At 41.6% G+C, this 13,869-nt stretch overlaps 1 long non-coding RNA gene across 2 annotated transcripts in view; it reads right to left on the bottom strand.

Moving 5' to 3' along the window:
* LOC115090696 overlaps positions 1–13,869 on the bottom strand; it is a 381,113-nt gene that overhangs the window by 18,510 nt on the left and 348,734 nt on the right. The window lies entirely within an intron of this gene.

Here is a 13,869-nt window from a genome sequence, read left to right as displayed (position 1 = left end):
CCCTCGGTCAGTATTTTACTTTTAAGATGAATGTAATCACTTATTCCAAGTAAAGAGCAAGTGTAAATATATGCGAGTAAGCTCCCAAATTTACATACAGAAATTGCTTATAAAATAGCAATTTACTCGCATAAATGTTGCCACATCACAAAATGCCACTGGCTTGCACCTTTTTTTACAAGTACAAATCTACTTGCAGACCCTTAGGTAAGCATGTATTTTGAGGTTTATAAAATAGCATATACATGAGTATATGCTACTTTACATGCATATCTGCTGATTTTTAAACTTGCAACTTTTGAAAATTCACCTTATAAAGAAATAATCTCTATCAGCTTGCAGACTCACAGATATGAAGTACCCACAAGCCTGCCAGGACTGTGGAGAGGCTGAAAATTGGCTTCATATCCTCTCACTGTCTTGAAGATGTCACTAACCATATTCTCTATCAAATTTGCCTCTAGATGCACTAAGCCATGGTGTTTTTTCTCAGGGGGGGTGCCCACTATCATGGGAGGGTGTCACAGGGATAACAATGCCCCTCCCCTCAAAATGTATCGTGGCTGTATGGCATTCTTTTGTCTCTCAGCCAAACACCGCAGGACAAAAGAATGTGGTGAGCGGCCCATTTGTGCGATAGCAGCCCCAACCTCAGAGGACTGCCATCACCTTAAAAGGCTGCTGACCCGAAAAAAAAAGTCACGTGCAAATGGGAAGGTAGAGTGGGAGTCAGTGCTCAACCCAGGGCCACCAGTCGAGGCAGATCCAACTTCCTCAAAATGTTAATTAAAAAAAAAGAACAGCATGGCATTTGCCCGACTTCCTTTCCCTGTTACTCAAAGCTAAAAAAGAAAATGTGGCTCTGGCCACCTGCTGCCATACCCACCACCGATCCTCGGACCTTATCCCAGCCAAATGGCTAGGGCAAGGTCATGTCAGTGACATTTTGGAAAATGAAGCCAACTGAGAGGGTGCACCTAGCCCCAATGTGGGATCTGTTTTTAGGTATGGGGGGAGTGGGGGTGGGGCCAGGAAGGTTTTTGTTTTACAATCGGAGGGGCCGTAACTGTCACTTGTGGGGTGGGGGTATGGCATCCATGGGGGGGGGGGGGGATCTTTGTCATTTGGCAGGATGGGGGTTGACCGGGGTCTCCTTTTCTGAGTTAGCTTTGGGGAGGGGGAAGGGGGGCCAGGGCCATCTGTGTGCAGTTCTGTTTTTTATTTTTAACATTTTGGGGGAGTTGGGGCCACCTTGACTGGCAGCTCTGAGTTGAGACAGGAGTCAGGGGTAACCCCTACTCAACCTCCCCATTTGCCACAATTTTATTTTCATGCCACTTTAAATGTGCGTCAGAAGCCTCAAGACCCACTTTAGAGTCCCGGGCCTCCCTCTGCACATGTAATGCATTTCATATAGGTGTTGTCTTTTTATTGCAGCTGACCACATTCTTGGTCAGCCATGATAAAATATTTACATCAAACTGACTAGTGATGACTTTTTTGCATGCAAATCACATTATTCATGCATAAAATAGCATGCAAAAAAGGTCACTGTAATAGAGAAGGGTATCTGGGCAGGGAGATGCAAAATATTGCATATATCATGCGATATAGACAATATAATGCACATTAGAGCACTATCGCGGCTTGATGAATCACTCCCTTAGCTTTTCAAAATCTGGTTTGATCAAAGAAACTGCAACCTGATGTGCCATGTTTCTTACAACAATCTGTATCAACTATGTGAATCAAACATAGACCCTTTAAAATCAACTGGAGTCCCACCCCTTTGGTCACATACAGGGTTCTCATACTGTGCTCATTGAACCTAATTTTCAATCCTATCTGCGGTACAGCATTTATTTGCATAAGTTGAAATCACCAATTTGCCGATACCTCCGCCAATTCACTCAATCCTTCTCCAATTTACTTAGACCAATGATGTGCAAATTACGTCCGGTGGACCAAATCCGTCCCTTAAAAGTTTTTAATCCGGCCTGCCTATCACCTGGACACTTTCTATTATGTGCAGCCCACCAATGCTCTGACCTGCCTGCCTGACGTCATCAAAGGCCAAGTTACCGCCCTTGATGATGCTTCAGCAGGGAAGTCAGAACATCGGCATGTTTGAATGCAAGGAGAGATCCCATTTGTTGGTGCGCTCACGGGGGTCCCCACCCCCCCCCCCCCCACCAGAGAGGAAAGACCCCTTTTGTCAGTGCTGGTGGGATTCTCAACCACTGGCAGTGAGGAGAGTTCCCATTCATCGGCACTGGCGGGATTCCTACTCCCTGCCAGCATGGAGGAGGCCCAGTTGGTCAGCGCATTTGTTAGCGCGCAAGGAGAGACTGGTGCATTGGCAGGAGGAGAGACCCAGTACATCAACACTGGTGGGACTTCCACTCTCTGCCAGCAAGGAGGCAGCGCAGCTGGTCAGCGTGTTTATCGGTGCATGAAGAGAGACCCAGTGTATTGGTGTGCTGATGGGATTTCCAACCCCCTGCCAATGAGGAGAAGCCCTGCTGTGAAGAGTGATGAGTAAAAGAGTAAGGGAAAGAACAGAGAGAGGAGAGGGAAGAAAAAAAGAGTGAAGAAAGGAAAAGTGGTGAGTATGGTGAATGAGTGAAATGGAAGAGACATAAATAAGTGGGAAGGAGAGGGTGAGTGACAGAGGAAGGTGGTAAGTATCAGGGAAGGGAATGAGAAAGTGGGTATGTGGGAGAGAAGGGCTAGAAACTGAATTGGAAGGGGATGAGAATGAGAAACAGAAGAGGGTGAGTAGGAGTGAGGGGGTAAGTGACTGAGAGGGAAGGGGAGTGAATGGGAGTAAGAGTGACTGACAGAGGGAAGGGTAGCAATGGGAGGGGAGAGGAATGGAGGGAGTGACTGATGAGTGGGAATGAAGTGTGAATGACTGAAAGGGAAGGGTAATAAAGCAAGGGAAAAGGGTGAGTGGAAGTGAGGGGGTGAGTGACAGAAGGAAGGGAAGGTGATTGAGTGGGAGGGTGAATGAATGACAGAGTGAAGGGAAGAGGGTGAGGGGATTGAGTGACAGAGGGAAGGGGAGTGAATGTCTGAAGGTGAGTGAGAGGAAAGGGAAATAGAGGAAGGGAGTGAGAAGAAGAGAGGGATGAAGGGTGCATGAGTGTGTGTGTGTGTGTGTGTGTGTGTTTGTGTGTGAATGAACGTGTGTGTATATGGGAGGATGTTTGAGTGTACCCTGGGATGAGCAGCTTAGAATTTATCTACTCTTTGGGATCCTGTCAGGTACTTGTGATCTAGCTTGGCCACTATTGGAGACAGGATACTGGGCTTGATGGATCCTTGGTCTGACCAAGTATGGCAAGCCTTATGTTCTTATGTTCTCCTCTCCTTCCCCCTACTAATCCAAGTCTACAATCTCAGGGTAACTGGAAATGAACAGTTTCCAGATATGAAAAGAGGATAATTTTTTTTTTATCTTTATTGGGTGTTTGATATGGCTGCTGTTTTGAAATATTTGATTGATTTTGGGGAAATGTTTAACGTTTATAGATTTTTTAAAATCCTTATTCTTAAGTATTAGGTGTTTAATTTGTTATTTGTTTTGAAATATGCTTTTTAATAATATAGTTTCCTCACTATTTATATTTCTTGACTTTGTTTTATGAGGAATGATGATATTTCTGGTTTTGATTTATTGCATTGCATAAGAATCTGACTTTTAGTGGTTTTCAGTCCAGTTTTTTGTCTGTACCTTACTATTTATACTTTATGGCCTGCATTTGTGACTGAGGTTAGGTAGTCTGCTAGCTGGGAAAATGCCTTGCACCTGTTGGGTTGAAGGTTTTTCTAATTTTGGTAGAGGCTGGAGATTCATAATTGAAGGGGTTCCTTGGGTTCTAAAAATTATGATGCTTAAGCCTACTGGATATTGAAATGCCTGCAGCAAGTGGTGGAGATTTGATTGCTGAGTCAAGGTCCTGCCACGCCCTGTCCTGCCTGTCCCATTTTCCAGTCCTCTTTGCGCTCGATAACTTGTAATACGACCCCAGCACAAAAAGGTTTGCCCACCCCTGACTTAGATCCTCTAGCATTTCACCCTGACACCCCCATCTGTTTACACAGACCTCCCACCCAAAATCTTCAGACAATGACAAGTCCAATTTCACTTGCAAGAATCAATTAGCAAGTGAAGTGTTTGAATAAGTTTGGTAAAGTATATGCACATATCTTTTACAAAATATCAACTACCGCATGCACTTCTTTTTTAAAATTTAAATTTTTATTCAGTTTTGTTATAGTTCTACAACAATCCAAACTGTGAACCATGCTCTGGAATGCCCCTAGTCCACCCCATTTCCCCCACCCAGTAAAATGTATATGGAAAATACGTGAATACAATCAATATTTATAAAATTGCATATTTCCTAATGTGGTTTTCATCATTACCTGGCTATTTTCAGAGAAAAAAAGCTGCAGGCCCTGCACATTGGACCATAAAGGAGTAAATGCTGCACGTCTTCTAGCAAAGGAATTGTTTGGTATAGTAAAATCAACTGATTCATCCAGTAGCACTAAACCTTTTTTTTTTTTTAGCAGGGAACAGTATGCATTCCATCTGGTGGACAAAGTTAACCACCTATACAAAATGATTACTTTAGGGGCAAATACCTCCTGTATTGGGCAAATAGGGGAGATTTAGTCATCCTGGGAGAACTTTGAATATGTGCCCACTACCAAGGTCTTGGAAATTATATCCATCTTAAGGGTCTTATCATTTTTCACTAGACCCTTGCCATTTTGGGTTCTCAAAGTTAGGTCCTCTTTGTTTTAAAAACCATTACTAAAAGTATAAACCTCTCATTAGAGGAAGGATGCCTATCTGATTTTTTGAAAATGTCTTAGTTACACCTATTGAGAAGGGTGCTACCCTTGCTAAGGATGATATGGCCAATTTTAGGCCAATCTCAAAATTATTAAATTTAGTGAAGATTATATAGAAGGCTGTATTTGAACAATGTACCAATTATCTGGAGTTCAACCATCTGTTAAGTACCTAACAATGTGGATTCCACAGGCATCATAATACTGAGACCCTGTTACTAGAACTACATGATTTCATGTTGTTACAATTAGAACAGGGTCATTCAGTTATTATGACTTCCCTGGACATTTCCTCTGCCTTCGATATGGTAGATCACTCTACCTTATTATCCAGGTTCTCTTATTTAGAGATACAAAATGAAGTAGTAAACTGGTTTAAGTCTTTTTTCTCAGACAGACAGTATATAGTATGTATAGGTCCAGAACAGTCCTCATGGAAGCCTTATTTAATGGGAATGCCCCAAGGGTCAGCACTCGCCTCAATGCCATTTAACATTTATTTGATCCTGTTGGGTGTTGTTCTCTCTTCTTATCAGGTTAATTTCTTTTTTTTATTTTTTTATTTAAGTTTTATAAATTTTCATCAATGTTACACATCATGAAACAGGAAAATAATTAATAACATACAAAAAAATAAAAAGGAAATATAATTATGCTATATCATAACAAGAAAGAACTAATTTATTTATTGCTTGTCTCATTATACCCAATAATCGGGGGAGAACAATGGAAATCATTAAACATAAGAATTATCCAGCTATTGCCAATATACTGAATATAATTTAAGGAGAAGGAGTTGACTTATCTTTTAGGCTTCGGTCTCTGATCTTGATACTTGATTTTTATCTAATAGGAAAGTTTCTAACTGCAAAGGATCAATAAAACCAAATTTTTTCCCTTGATAATTAATCAAAGACAAGGGAATTTCAAGAAAAAGGTTGCCCCCATTGCCAATACCTTACTTTTTAAGGACAAAAAGCTTCTCCTTCTTACCTGGGTGGATCTAGCCACATCAGGAAAAATTTGAACTTTATGTCCGCAAAATAATAAATTTCTAACAGCAAAGAACTTCTTAAATAGTTTTTCTTTATCCTGCTCTGAGATACAAGAAACAATTAAAGTTACTCTATTATTAATCTGGTCCATTGACTCTTCTAAGAAGGTCGATATACCAGGTGAAGAGGGATTTTCCTGATCATTTTGATTTCCAGTTAGTCTGGATGATTTCTTAGGTAAGTAATATATCTTGGAAAGATTAGGTATTTCTTCCTCATCATATGATAAATTTCTTAAATAGCTCCCAGGGTGAAAGAAGCCGAGTTTGGGGAAAATTGACAATTCTCAGGTTCTTTGCCCTAAACAAATTCTCAATATATTCCATGTCTTTATGTATAGCCAAGCTATCTCGAATAAATGCATTTTCTGAATTTTGTACTAAATGTACTCTATTAGTTACAGCAATTAGATCTTTTTCACATTTCTCAATTTTTTTCCCTTGTTCTTCAATCATATTTCTATTTGTCTTAATCACTGCGAGCAACGATTCATTCATTTTTAATATATTGCTATCAAGTTTCAAAATCATTTTCCCAAGATCACTTAAGGTGACATCGTCCTGTATTACTACAGGGCCAGTGGCGCCTTTATCTCCCAGTGGCTGTATATCCTCCAAAATTGAGGTATAAACTTTTTCAGTCCATTGAGATTCAATCTGTGTTTGTAGATTTATGTCTCTTTGGGCCTCTCCTACTGGGTTTCTTGCCGCATCAGGCGTTGTTATTCCAGTCGGCTATTGGGGAGACTTCGGGCCATTGCCAGGACTCAAGGAGGCAAAGGATATAGCCCCCATACTGTCCTCTTTTGGCATATCCATCACTCTAGTTACGTGATGGTCCATAGGTCCTAAACGCTGTTGTTGCGAGGGTGACGATGTAAATATCCTCGCCTTTCTCTTCCTGCCCATGGAAAATATTTTTTAGGAAAAAGAAATCAAAATATCCTGCCGGCCTTCGGCCTAACCGGTCTAAGCCGGTCCAAGCCGCGCGCCCCTTCGGCGCTCGTGGCTTAGGCGGGGCGCCGGCGGCAGCGGGGCGCCGCCCCACCGCAGATTTTATAGACAGTGGGGGAGGGATTGCGGTGATGTCACTGCTCTGCGACAGAGCTACTCACAAGTCCCAGGTGTTCCCTTTGCCAGCAAAATTAGCGAAGCTGCAGGGTGAGTGGACCTCCTTTCTCCTTCCTCACTCCCCATTGTACTTCAAACTCACCGCAGATTTTATAGTCAGTGGGGGAGGGATTGCGGTGATGTCACTGCTCTGCGACAGAGCTACTCACAAGTCCCAGGTGTTCCCTTTGCCGGCGAAATTAGCGAAGCTGCAGGGTGAGTGGACCTCCTCCTTTCTCCTTCCTTACTCCCCGTTGTACTTCAAACCCACCGCAGATTTTATAGTCAGTGGAGGAGGGATTGTGGTGATGTCACTGCTCTGCGACAGAGCTACTCACAAGTCCCAGGTGTTCCCTTTGCCGGCGAAATTAGTAAAGCTGCAGGGTGAGTGGATCTCCTCCTTTCTCCTTCCTCACTCCCCCATCAGGTTAATTTCAAGATTTATGCTGATAGTATTCATTTGGCATTTTCAGTGGTTAGATCTATGACTGATACCATTTCTTATATCTCTGAATGTCTGGCATCTGCAAAGAGTTGGCTTGGCCACAATAATTTACATCTAAGAGTGACCAAATCAATAGGGCTCTGAATGAGCAAGGGGGGAATCAGTCTGCAGATCTGACTAACAAGTGATTGGTAGCACCTTGCTTCCATTTGTTGATTCTGTATGGGACCTTGGTTTTATTTTTTATCAAGGCCTTACTCTAAAACCATAGATGAATGCAGTTATTCTCTCTGTTTTTTAGTTTTGTTTTTTTATTAAGGGCTGCTGAGATTTCTTGAATACATACTTTCCAGGGAGAACTTTAGAATGGTTAGTACAAAGGCTTGTATGACAACCACTGATTATTACTACTCTTTGTTGGGTTCTCCAAACATTGCATTTGAGCTTTACAGGTTCTGCAAAACAAGGAAGCACACATGATAGTGTCTTCTGTCATGCTTGTGTATATTACACCGGTTCTGCGTCAGCTTCAATGACTACCTGTAGAGCAGTGTGAGAAGTTTAAATTACTAACAATCATACGTAAAGCTGTACACAGATCAAGTTCCTCTTTCAATACAGACAGAACAGTCGTTTATGAGCCTAGAAGTTCTTTACATTCTCTGGGTAAATATCTACTTAGTGTTCCATCTTTCATAGACTATTGTCTTCAAACCACAAGGAGGACAGTGTTCTCAATAGTGGGTCCATCCCTTTAGAATGAGCTCCTGTCTGAACTATATATCATGGCAGATCATAAACAGTTTCGAAAATAGTTGAAGACATATTTGTTTTAATATGTTTTGTTTGATTATCTGTGTGTTTTATTGCTTATAATTTTATCTTTTATGTCTTCGTCGTCCGACCCTCCTGATGTCTTCACCTTCATATCTTCCTGATCAGCAGGAGATTCTTTTTATGAGAGGTCTATAAATGACTGTAAATAAATAAAATAAAATATAAGACCATTAATTGAACCTATAGGTAATACTCTGCTGGGTCCTCCGGTTTAACTCTATAAGAACTTTCCTGTCAAATTTCATATTCGATCTCTGATTATACTCAAAGGGACTAATTTTCAAAAGCATTTACGCACATAAATGGACATTTGAAAATTACTAAAGGGGTTTGTTACGATCCTGCCCGTGGCAAGGCCACGAGCAGTCTCTCACCTTCCCCAGCCAGCCATCTCGCTGTCCCGACGCCGTTGTCCTGTGGCTCGGGCCGCCATCTTGCCTTGCAGCTTGGAGGCTACTGCTGCCACGGCAGGATGCCACCATCGTTGCACTGCCTTTGAGGCAGGAGCTGCCGACGCCATTCCTCTGCGGCCCGGAGGCCACCAATGTTCCTTCTCTGCGTGACAGGCCTTGCCGCCGTGCCTCCATGTGGCCCAGTGGCCGCCGTCTTCCCTGCTTTGACAGGACCACTGTGGTTACTTCAAGCAGCTGGAGATGCTCTCTCCAGGACCTGTTCCGCAGTTGGAGCCGCCCCCAGCTTCTCCCATGTGGCTCGGAGGCCACCGATGTTCTTCTTTCTTCTTTCACAGCCTGGAGACCGTCCTGAAGCCTTTGTTCTATGAAGCAGGGAGCCGCTGACGCTTCGGGCCTGCTTCCTCTTCTCAGCATGGCTGCCACTCTCCAGGGTCCTGCCTCCTACCTCCTTAAGCACGAGTCCAAACCTCCTCTCTGGATTTAAATGGCCAGTCCTCTTGGCTCCTTCTCAGGATGTCATCCTGGGTGTTCCGCTTCAGCCCTACAAAAGGGCTCAGCCTTCAGTTCCTCTTCGCCTTCACAAGGAGTCAGTTCTGGATTTGGACTGCTCGTGGATCCTCCGTTCCAGCTCTTCGGTCCAGGAATCTCTGACGATGTCCTCCTCCACTTCTTCAAGGCACACTGTTCTTCGTGGGAATTCCTTTGTCTTCCTTTGTGGTTCCTGATCCTTCGTCTCATCTTTGTTCCATGTTCGGTCTCTCGCCGGATCCTAGTCCTTGTCTTCAGATGTCTTCGTCGTCCGACCCTCCTGATGTTTTCACCTTCAGATCTTCCTGAAGTCCTCACCTTCTGATGGTGAGCACAAAAGGAATAGATGCCTTAATCTTTTTCAATACTTTATTGGTGCAGAGACGTTTCAAGTGAATTGCCCAAACGTCTCAGCACCAATAAAGTATTGAAAAAGATTAAGGCATCTATTCCTTTTGTGCTCACCTGACGGTATCATACATCGCCTACCTCTTTGCTTTCTTGGACCTCACCTTCTGATGTCCTGTCCTTCTAGAAGTCCATCATCCTGTTGTTCTGCCTCTCGGAGCCTCTTTGCTGCTCTTCGTTGGGTGACCTGGGGGTCCAGAGTCCAGATGTCTTGTTCTCCAATTCACTTGACACCTCCTCCAAGCGAATTACAATATAAAATCAATACATCTCATGAAAATACAACAAACCATATATTAAAATCAACCACAACAAGACAAGGCAACCATAATAAAAAATAACAGAATATCAAAGATAATCATAACCTATAACATAACTAAATGTAACATAAAAAACCATTAAAAACATAGTGCCAGTCAAAAAGCCACTATGTAAAAAAGTATTAAAAAATGGAATCACAAGAAATACCAGTAGTTACAGCAATATATAAACAATCTTTAAATAACTATCTATTAAGGAGGTAACTGGGGAATTTGTGATACACCCGGCAGGTCCACACTTTAGTTCTTCAGAAATACTCAATTCGAAACAGATAAAATCAATGGATATCAACAGCAGCAGCCATTTGTTAAATACCCAACAAGGGAATCTAATTTGGTTTCTTGAGCCTACCTATGGTCTATGCTCTTCCCATCCCATGCGAGGTGCCATTGAGCACCCAAAGAGACCATCAAAGGTCATCAGTGTCTTACTGATGCTGAGATGTCATGGAGGGTGACCAGACCAAGCAAGTTGCCACAATCATCAAGACTTCTGGCCTCCCCTCCTATCATCAGTGGAACTGGACCTTCCAGATTTCATCTTGACACAATTCCTGGGCTCATAAGCTGTCATGATCCTAAATCTTCAGCACCTTGGACCAAAGAATGACCCTGGTCATGACTACTTGCTTGAGCCCTCAGGCCTTTCCTCTACTCTGACTCCCCATCAGAACTAGATTCAAGCACCATGCCATAGGGAGGCCACCCTGTATGCCATATCCCCCTCCCTCAGAGAAGAGCTGCCCAGCCCCCCCACACACACACACACACAATCTAAGAGGTTCCTGATTTTCAATTATGCTGAATGGACTCCTTAACGCCTATAAGAATAAGTCCTCTTCCAGATCAGACAAGTGTGCCCTGTCTAAACCAAACTGATCAAGACAAGAGACAATTGCAAACATATAGATCTCCCCATAGAGTCTTGCCGAACTTCCTGTTAACGTTGGAGAGGCATTTCTCTCACAGTTTGCTACTGACCACCTGGCAATAAGAGATGATGTTGGACCAGCCAGTGCAAGTGTCAAGCCATTCTTCAGTTATAGTAGCCAATTCATCCCTAATTATATTCACCAGTAGCAAGCACTGCATTTTGCCTAAGTCAATACCTCCCAGGTGGATGATGGTGAGATCTGAGCAGACTGCTCTGGCAGCCAGACTCAAATCTTGTTTGCAACTGCCACAAATCGCCTGCCACTGTGTATGAGATAAAAGCAGTGCCTGATGATCCACAGCAACCATTGTTGACAGTTAGTAGTTGCAGAGGAGAAATACAGGAATATAATTTTAAGTTATTGAAAGGCCAGTGCAGGAGAGTCATCATCCAGCCTAATGTAGGAGGAATATGCTGCTGAGTGCCAGTGGCCTATGTATATTATGGCCACCCTAGGAAAGCCAGTGGTAGCTGCGCAATATGCCTCTCTGATGCAAAATTAGTGCAAGCCACTATATGAGCTCTGGAAACCAGCTGCCTCAAGGGTAACCTTGAAGACAGCTGTAAATTGATATTGATTTAGTGGTAACAAGGTCCAATGTAGCAGCAATTATCTCCCTCCAAGTGTACAATAGTGCTGTTTGCTTGGAATTGCCAAAAAGGTGATGAATTGACCCAAGCTGACTGATCAGTATTTGACCATCACATGCACACAGTCATTTTGCTATATAATATGGTTACATCAGAAGTCAATAGCCTCAATGTTTTTGACACCCCATTGGATGTAGCTGTGAACTCGCTGCCCACAGAGCTGCAAGGACCATTAGGGAGAATGCTGCTCAAAATAATAAGGTCTCTGGCAAAGAGGAAGTCATGCTGGGCCCAATTCACCAAGGTGGCATCCATGATAAAACTATAAAAACCTTAGTAAAACACTCACAATAAATAGTCCAAAAACTGGAAAGTGAATTGGAGAAGAGACAAGAGTCTCTGAGGAAATCAAATATCATAAGAAACTCTGATGCAGATGTTCCCTTTGGACATTGAAAAACAGTCCATGTCAGGATTTTGTTCAGTACAGGATGTTGTGAGTGACTAACTGTATTAAGTTCTCTCTATTATTGCAATACAAATGAAGTACAAACGTTTATTATGGTCAGCAATATGTAAAGTGCTTATGGATACTGACATGGACTATAATTTAAAAATTATTTAGTAGAACTATCAGTTTGACAATAATTTTATGGCATTACTGAAATTTTAAAAAAATGTATTTTTCTATTGGAATGGTGATTAAAATATTGTGTGGTATTAGCAAAACAAGTGTGTACTATGCAGAGATGAGGTCAATTTAATGGTGTTCACATGACCACAGGAAGTAATAAAGTAGGGGGAGAATGTTAATATTATATTTTACTTTTTCACTTTCCAGTTTTTGAACTATTTTTTTATTTTGAGAGTTTTACAAAGGTTTGATAGCCCCAGCATGGATGCAGCACAGGTACATTGGGCTCACACATTTAGTTACACTCAGGAGCAATTGATTGTTTTTATCCACCAGCCCTCTCTATTGGATTGATATCAATCACTAAACCATTCTAAGTTATGGACTAAATGATTGGTAGTACCCAAACAATTAATACGATCCAAGTTACATAGTACAGCTCTTATCAAGTATGTTAAACGGTAAATAATTCCTCAGGGATTCCACCACACTGATGTCACTTTCTGCTATATTATAGGGGTTTGCAATTAACATTTTTCTATTTTGGCTTTTACTTTTGTTTACTGTTTAATTTGTTTTACTTAATTTATTAAAAACTAAATGGAAAGAACAGAGGAGATAATGGGGAAGAAGACTCCTTTTAAAGTTCAGTACTTACTTTTAGGAATGATGGGACAACTGGATGACCATAATCTGGGAGAAAAAAGTTGTGTTTATATTGCCTGGACTCTAGTAAAAAAGGGATTTTAACAGAATGGATAGGAAAACAATTACCAAGTAATCATATGTGGGAACAACTTATGATTAATTTTGGGCCCAATTTTTTAAATTACCCAGTTATCTAACCTACTCGTATATAACTTATCTAGCTAACTTACAAGACATATTCAGTGGCATGACTATGCCGCTGAATATTCCCATACAAGCTGCTACTTAGCCAGATATCTATATCCAGTTAAGTTAAACCTGCCTTTTGGCAGATATAACTTATCTGAATAACTTAACCGGATAAGAGTGAATATCGTATTTATCCAGTTAAGTTAACCAGTTAAGATGTGCCACGCCAATCTGCTGACAGCCTGCCCACATTTTAGTCTGTTATTCAGATAGCTGGAAAAGTGACTTATCTGGTTATCTAGCAGTCGCTGAACATAATATTCAGCAGCCACTAGAGAGCCATTTAAGGCCTACTTATCTGGTTATCTAATGCTAAACGTGCTTTCAGAATAAGATGACCTAAGTAACTATTGCCTAAGAATACCATATTACAGAAGTGGTCAACCATAGAAGTTCCTACTTTATAGCAATTTAAAAATGCTGTTTATCATTTGTGTGTCATGGAAAAATATATCGAAAAAACTGATGTTCTTAAAAACGGTAAGATTTTCTGAAGATTGGGAATTGAGGATTCAGTCCTTATCTCATACAACACATAGCTTAATTCTGAATGATATTATATTTTATAAGATTGGTAAATTATTGTACTGGAACATTCTGAAGCCTTTTCACAGAGTTGTTGCTGCATAACATCCCTATAATTTGTATGGGTAAAAGAGATAAGGGCAGTTGAGGTTTGGCAGTGAGTTGGTTCTGCATCCTGCCAAGTGGCAACAACAAAACTATAAACAATACATTTTAAATTTTTCTAAACTCCCAAACCTCAACTGCCCCTATCTATCTGCTTTGATGGTAGGTGAAAAAGAGGAATTGGATTCAGAAAACAGCTAAT

The sequence above is a fragment of the Rhinatrema bivittatum genome, chromosome 4 (genome assembly GCF_901001135.1).
Source record: "Rhinatrema bivittatum chromosome 4, aRhiBiv1.1, whole genome shotgun sequence".
Lineage (NCBI taxonomy): Eukaryota > Metazoa > Chordata > Amphibia > Gymnophiona > Rhinatrematidae > Rhinatrema > Rhinatrema bivittatum.
This window is presented reverse-complemented; position numbering and strand designations above follow the sequence as displayed.